This window comes from Ammospiza nelsoni, chromosome 2, assembly GCF_027579445.1.
Source record: "Ammospiza nelsoni isolate bAmmNel1 chromosome 2, bAmmNel1.pri, whole genome shotgun sequence".
NCBI lineage: Eukaryota > Metazoa > Chordata > Aves > Passeriformes > Passerellidae > Ammospiza > Ammospiza nelsoni.
In genome coordinates this window covers 113,264,242-113,270,604 of record NC_080634.1, presented here as the reverse complement: position 1 = coordinate 113,270,604, position 6,363 = coordinate 113,264,242, and the positions used below count along the sequence as shown (strand labels likewise).

Sequence of the window (6,363 nt, the reverse complement as noted above, 5' to 3'; positions counted from 1 at the left end):
GGGAGTCCCCAGGGAGCTCAGTAACAGGAGTTTCTGTGGCTGCTCAGGCAAAGCCTAACTCCTCTGCCTCCTCCTGGTGAATGTGTGTGGGATGTGGATGCAGGGGTGACAGCCACTGGCCTTGCAAGCCAAACCCTGGAGTATGATGGCAGTCAGCAGTGGAAAGACATGGTGAGAGCACAGACACCACTCAGAGAGGTTTGGGGTACATGGGAAGAATTCAGTCTTTTGGAGATGGTCAGTTTTCAAAGACACAGAGCTGTGGGCAAACCAAAGGGTGAATGCCACCCCCAGAAGCTGAGGGGCTCAGATTGAAATGTCAGAACTGGGAGTGATGAGCCCCAGTGAGCTCATTAGACACCATGTGTTGTCCCAGGACTGTCAGTCATTCCTTTCACATCTGATACATGCTCTGAACATCAAAGGGCCAGTCCAGGCAGCGTGAGCTGGGCATTATCACCAGACTACTTTATATAAAAGATCATATGTGCATCCCTTTTCCACTCTCTTTCAACCTCCAGCATCTAAAGATCTCATTATCCAAAAAAACACCACCCCCTACTGTTAATTATATATAGCAAATTCCAGTCCTCATTCAAAACGTCAGCAATACCTTTGACAGCCAAATAACTACACTGCAAAATATGCATGACCTCTAAGTGTGCTCACAGACACTGCTGCCCACCAGCAGCACTATGCAGCTATCTAAGGAAGGGGAATGTTTGAGGGATAATTGCTATATCCAGCATCACCACCCCCCAGGCCATGCTGCCTCTGCTCTCCTTTGCCAGTGCAAAATAGGGAGCTGTGACACAAAATCTGGGTGCTGCAAGTGCCTAAAAGGGTTGGATGGGACCTGGCAGAACAGCAAGGCACTGGTGGAGGTGCTCAGGTAAGAAGAGACAGCAGGGTTCAGCAGAGACCATGCCTGAGCCAATTTAGCAAAGAAGAGAATATCTATGGTGAGAGGAGAGCTTGGCTGGTATTTATACCCAAACCCCCCTCACTAACACAGACCCAGAACTGTTACTGCTCAAATCAGCCTCAAAAAAGAAATTTGTGTTTCAGCAAAACCTTCTCCCCCCTCTCCCTCCAACCCCTTCCTTCCACTTTTGCTCAGTTCCTCTGATGAAATCATCACCTTGTGACCTTAAAGGCTGTTGCCAGGCATAAATGTCAAAGTGAATTCAACATGATCTAATTAAACTGTTGAGTTCAATAAATGCGTGGGATGAGTACAGCAGAACTTATAAATGGCAAAACAAAACAGTTGTTCTACAACTTGATATTAAACAAATGAATCAGATTTCCAAATTCTTTTGGCTTTGTCAGACAATCTTCATACTAACATTTAAGAAAAGGTGAAGCTATTCTTCATAACCAAATTTCCCAAAGTCAGTTATAAATCCCTATTTTGATACTTTTTTGGTCAGTATTTTAGGAAACCCAGTTCTGAATGAAGCACACAAGTGCCACCTATGTTAAATTCAGATGGTGTATTGAAGCAAATAAAAATGAGTCTTCAGGTAAAAACCACAACATCTAGCTCATGGTAAGAAAGAGTCCAAATGGTGCTTGGAGATGAGCTGGCTTCCTCATTTATTGGTCAGACACCACTCTGGATACTAAAGCTCTGTATTTCAAGTCAGACTACTGTGTAGGTGCTTCTTAAATTGAACAACAGGGAGGACAATGCTTTTCACATAATGTGGGCCTTGTTCTTTGCTGGAGAATCCTCTTGCTGGGGTTTGAATGAGAAGGCTTTGTCCTTTTTCCCCCTTCACTGCACCTCACCCTTCAGGCACCGTAGAAAGGCTGGTTGGGCTGTGATCACCTTGTGGCTTGCTCAGGATGAGGTGATACAGATTTCTGACTGTCACCTCCTTATGTCCTCCCCTCTTTTAATGAATTTTCTGAAATGAGCTTGGCTTATTTGTGAAAGTCAGCTGTCCTAGCAGTGCTGGGGGTATTCTTCAGCTGGATTGGCTGCAGTCATGGTGTCTGTGAAAAGGGGAGATTTCCTCATACCCTTAGTGTTTGATTACTCTGTCAGTACCCCAGGAAAGCCAAGGCCCTTGGGCCAACCAGTCTGTCAGTGTCCTGTTATGGAAACTCTTCTGAAACAGTCCTGCTGTGCCAGAGGATGGTTTGGCTGACTTGTTCAGGGTCACACACAAAACACAAAACCTCCTTTCACACACTCACCCACTATCAGCACCCCTTGAAGGACCCACATTAACAGTTCATGGAATACTATTTTATTAATAAAACAGTGACACGTTAAGGTTAAAGGATTGCAGGTGATTTTGTCTGACTGCAAAGACTGTTCAAACAATACATTAATTCAAGGCAAAATCCTAACAAGCGCCAGTGTCAGTAAAAGCCACTTGGAGATCATTCAACACACATAGAGTTCTTACCCAAGGAGAGGAGTTTCACCACAGCTGCTGATTCAACAGCAGGACAACTTTGTCTCCCTCAGTTTTCAGATGCTGTGTGGTTTATCAGAAAATAACACCAAGTTTCTTCCTATGCAAGGGTTTCAACAGAGCCCAGCTGTAACATCTGTACTCCACTCTGCTCCACTCCACTCCACTCCACTCCACTCCACTCCACTCCACTCCACTCCACTCCACTCCACTCCACTCCACTCCACTCCACTCCACTCCACTCCACTCCACTCCCTGTTTAGCCCCCCCAGATTGTGTGGGAATTTGGGGGTGCTGACCATGTTCTGTCCAGGGAGAAGGAGCTGTATTTTCCCTTATAATGTCTGTACTACTATCTTTTTATCCCCAGTCATTTTTCCACAGACGGAGACCAGAGGCAAACACCAGAGCTTCAGCGGTGTCCTTTGCTTGCAAGAAAAGCCTTCCAATGCCTCCAGTTTGTGCCTATCAGAAATAATCTGTGATTTGCCAGAATAAAACAGCCCATGATGTAGCAAATTTTAATTATTTTTCTCCCAGTTTCAAAGCCACTGTATTTGTTCAACCTTTGGAAGAATCATTAAATGGAATAACTCACACCTTTCTTGGAGCTATCCCCCCTGACAACATCTCACCTTGTCTGCTGAACTTAAAGAACTTTGGCCAAGAATTCCTGAGCCTGGCTGTGTCCCAGTGGCCTTTATCAGAGCTTTTGTAAGTTACTGCCACAGGGCTCATGCAGAAAAGGAGAGGTAAAGCTCACTGACATCCATGGCACACTACAGTCTGTGGTGGGCTTTCATTTCTTAAAGCTGTTCACCAAACCCTTCCAGACCTACCACAAAGCCCTGAAGCTCAGGCAGGACTGCCTGACTTGTAGGCAGAATGTTTCTGGGAAAGAGGAGGGAAATAAAAGAGGTCACTGTCCCATAGGAGCGCTCAATACTCCGCTGCTCTGTGTCTGAACTCAGTTCTTAGTCCCTGATGTGAGAAAAAGAGAAGCCCCTGATCTCCTTCCTGTGGGTGAGTGTTTTTTACAGTGTCTAGTTCTACTTGTTTAGTGACAGTGGCTTCAGGAAGAAATTGCCTGAAGCAGGATTAAACCCTCTACAAAACACAGTTCTGCTTAGCAGAGCATTTTTCTTCTGACTTGGGCCATAAATATTCTTTAAAAATCCGAATGCAATTAAAAAAAGCTGGTGCAAGGAGGGAGAGGGAGTGTGTGTCTTGCTTTCTTTGACTGTAATTATTTGAAAGACGAGCTGACAGCCTTCAAAAATAGATTACATTATGGCTAACAGACAGTAAGACTGATACTCTTGCAAAAGTCCAGCAGGCTAATGGAAATTAGCAACCCAGTTAAGTTTTCTGTGTTGCAAGCTTGTGTAAAATAAGATTGTTGGAAATCCAAATTGTGAGTCTATTCATTTTGTTTTGCAAGGAAAGAGTCACAATTTCTATTATTGTTTAAAAGACAGAGGCCAATCACCAGTAAACTACAAACTATATTAGCAAGCAGTCTAATGCACTGAAAATGGCTCCTACACGAAAAAATGGTGGTTCTATACAAAAAAGATGCTCTGTGTATCAAGATAGGAAAATTTAGAGTTCATTAAGGATAATAAGTAATCTTGTCTGGCTTGCACCAAGAATGATATATCACACTGTTTTGTTCTGCCTTTTCTTCCCTTTTTCTAATAGACCATTCAGAAAAGGTCAAGGAATCAAAAATATGTATGAAAATGCAAAAGGACATCTATAATTTGTCTGAGTCAGAATTAATACTTCCTTTAGATGTTAACCAGCAGTGCATTCCATGAAATATTAAAAGAGTTAATCATATTCCCACCTAATCTACATATATTAATGTGATCTTTTATTCTTGAAAGAATTAAACAGCAAGTCCTGAGTTACAGCTGTTTCCATTCAGATGCACAATTGGTATTCCAAGCTCTACATGGATCTCAAGACTTAATAATTTTCCATTCTTTTGAGGCTTTTCAGACGTAAAAAATAATGGAGGTTTGCACCAATATTTGGTACTGTAGTCAATCACTGTATAAAAACGATTAATCTGGGGAGCTGCAGTAAGTTGTGTGCCAGGATTAATTACCCCAGCTCCCTACCCTAAGCACTAGAGCTTCTGACTTGCTGGATCTAGTTCTGCCTCCAAAATAATTTTTGGAGCTGAATTCTCTGACTGAAATCTTCAGTCACCAACTCTGTAACAGGTGGGGATCAAATCCCTCATTTAGTGGACTGTGATGAATCTCCCCTGGCTTGGGTGATCATGTTTTCCCACAGGAGCTGTGCATTAGTGAGGGGGTAAAATCACCAGAGCAGTTGTCAGTAATGCAGTCTGGGTGAGCTGAGCAGGCTCCCAGCTTGGCAGAAATGTTGAGCTGCTCTTTGCACTTGAGTTTGCTGGGTTTTCTGCAGATGCACATTCCCAGGTATACCCTGTAGGAAAGGCAGAGACAACTTCTGCTGGTCGGAGAGACTTTTATCTAAAACTGTGAGGCTGAAAGTATTCCAGGTAGGTGTCTGAGTGAATTAGAAATTAGATTTGAAGAACTTACACTAAAAGTACTGTAGTGTTGAAATTACCTGCTCACTGTCTGCTTTATTCTTTGAAAATTACTTAAAAATGCTTTTGCAGAACTCAAACACAAGAGCAATCAGCCCCATAGCTTTTTTTTTTTTTTTTTGCCAAGATGCAGTTTGGTTCGATTAGAAGTAATAACTCTTGATCTTTGTGTCATATTTCTGTGTATATGTACATATACAGAACAAGGCTCTATTTCACAGACATCTCTCTTCAGCCTCACAGCCCTCTACCCTTTCTGAAAGCCTGGAGAAGAGCAAAGTCCTCTACTAGACCCTTTCCACTGCTCTTAGAAAGCAGTTGTGTTTCACCACTATTTGCAAGATGGACAAAATTTAGGAAGCAGGTGGCCTGAATCACTCATCATTCATCATTCTCCTGAAGTGAAACATCACTTGGTGCCCAAATCCTCCTGAGTCCCTCAGCTCTCTGTGGCAACATCAGGGGTCACTCAGTGGAGCCAAACAAATGCTCCACACATAATGTTTTGTAGAAAAGGGATCAGGGTGACCCCATGCGAAACTGCATGTCTGTGTTTACTCTTCCCATCTGTGCTTTTTATGGGTTTAGTTATTTTTAAATGCAGATTTTCCCAGCTCTTGTTTTGTTCTCCTTTAGAGCACTGACAAAGAGATTATTGAAACTTCAACAAAATTGTTTTATGGTGTTTAGAAATTTTGCCATTTCTCAAATCTGAATAATATTAAAAAAGTAGTTCTCTTCAACAGATTATAACTGCGGAGAAAAATACATCAGAAGATGAAACACAGCAGAAGATGCTTGGGGGAACTAAGACACCATATTGTAGAGCTCAATGAAAAGACAATAAAGAATTTTCTTTAGCCAAAGAAATCCCACCATTAATACTCAATTGAATAAACACTAAATGAAGTCTGAGTGGGATTTTTCAAGGGTGCTCAATATTGACTTAACTCTGCCTTTATTCACAGAGAAGAGGAGCAATCAGCAATGTCAGTGAGAGCAAAGCCTGGCCAGTAAAGCCTCCTGCCTGAGGCTGAGAGGGAGGCAAGGAGGGAAGGATCCATTTCTGCCAAGCACCTGCTCAGGGTATTGGCAGCCCTCAGCATCAGATACTCACAAGTCAGCTGCTCATAACTGAGGAAAACACAGATATATTCATTTTTTTCGCCCCTCTTGCCTACCTTGCTCCTCCTCACCTGCCCTGCGCCTCTTAACACGTGGGGACAATCCCCCTGCTGATGTCAGACCCATCTCCACACTGCCCAAATGCTCCCAGTAACTGGAAGTGTGACCTGCTGCAGCAACACTGTGCAAACTTTACACCAATTCTAATCTTATATGAGGTAC

At 43.0% G+C, this 6,363-nt stretch overlaps 1 long non-coding RNA gene across 1 annotated transcript; it reads left to right on the top strand.

Moving 5' to 3' along the window:
• Nucleotides 1-4,796: 4,796 nt before the first annotated feature.
• LOC132086737 (uncharacterized) lies at nucleotides 4,797-5,886 on the top strand. The gene is made up of 2 exons (XR_009420435.1): nucleotides 4,797-4,965; nucleotides 5,763-5,886. It is a non-coding gene; the product is annotated as an uncharacterized LOC132086737 (long non-coding RNA).
• The last annotated feature ends 477 nt before the right edge of the window (nucleotides 5,887-6,363 follow it).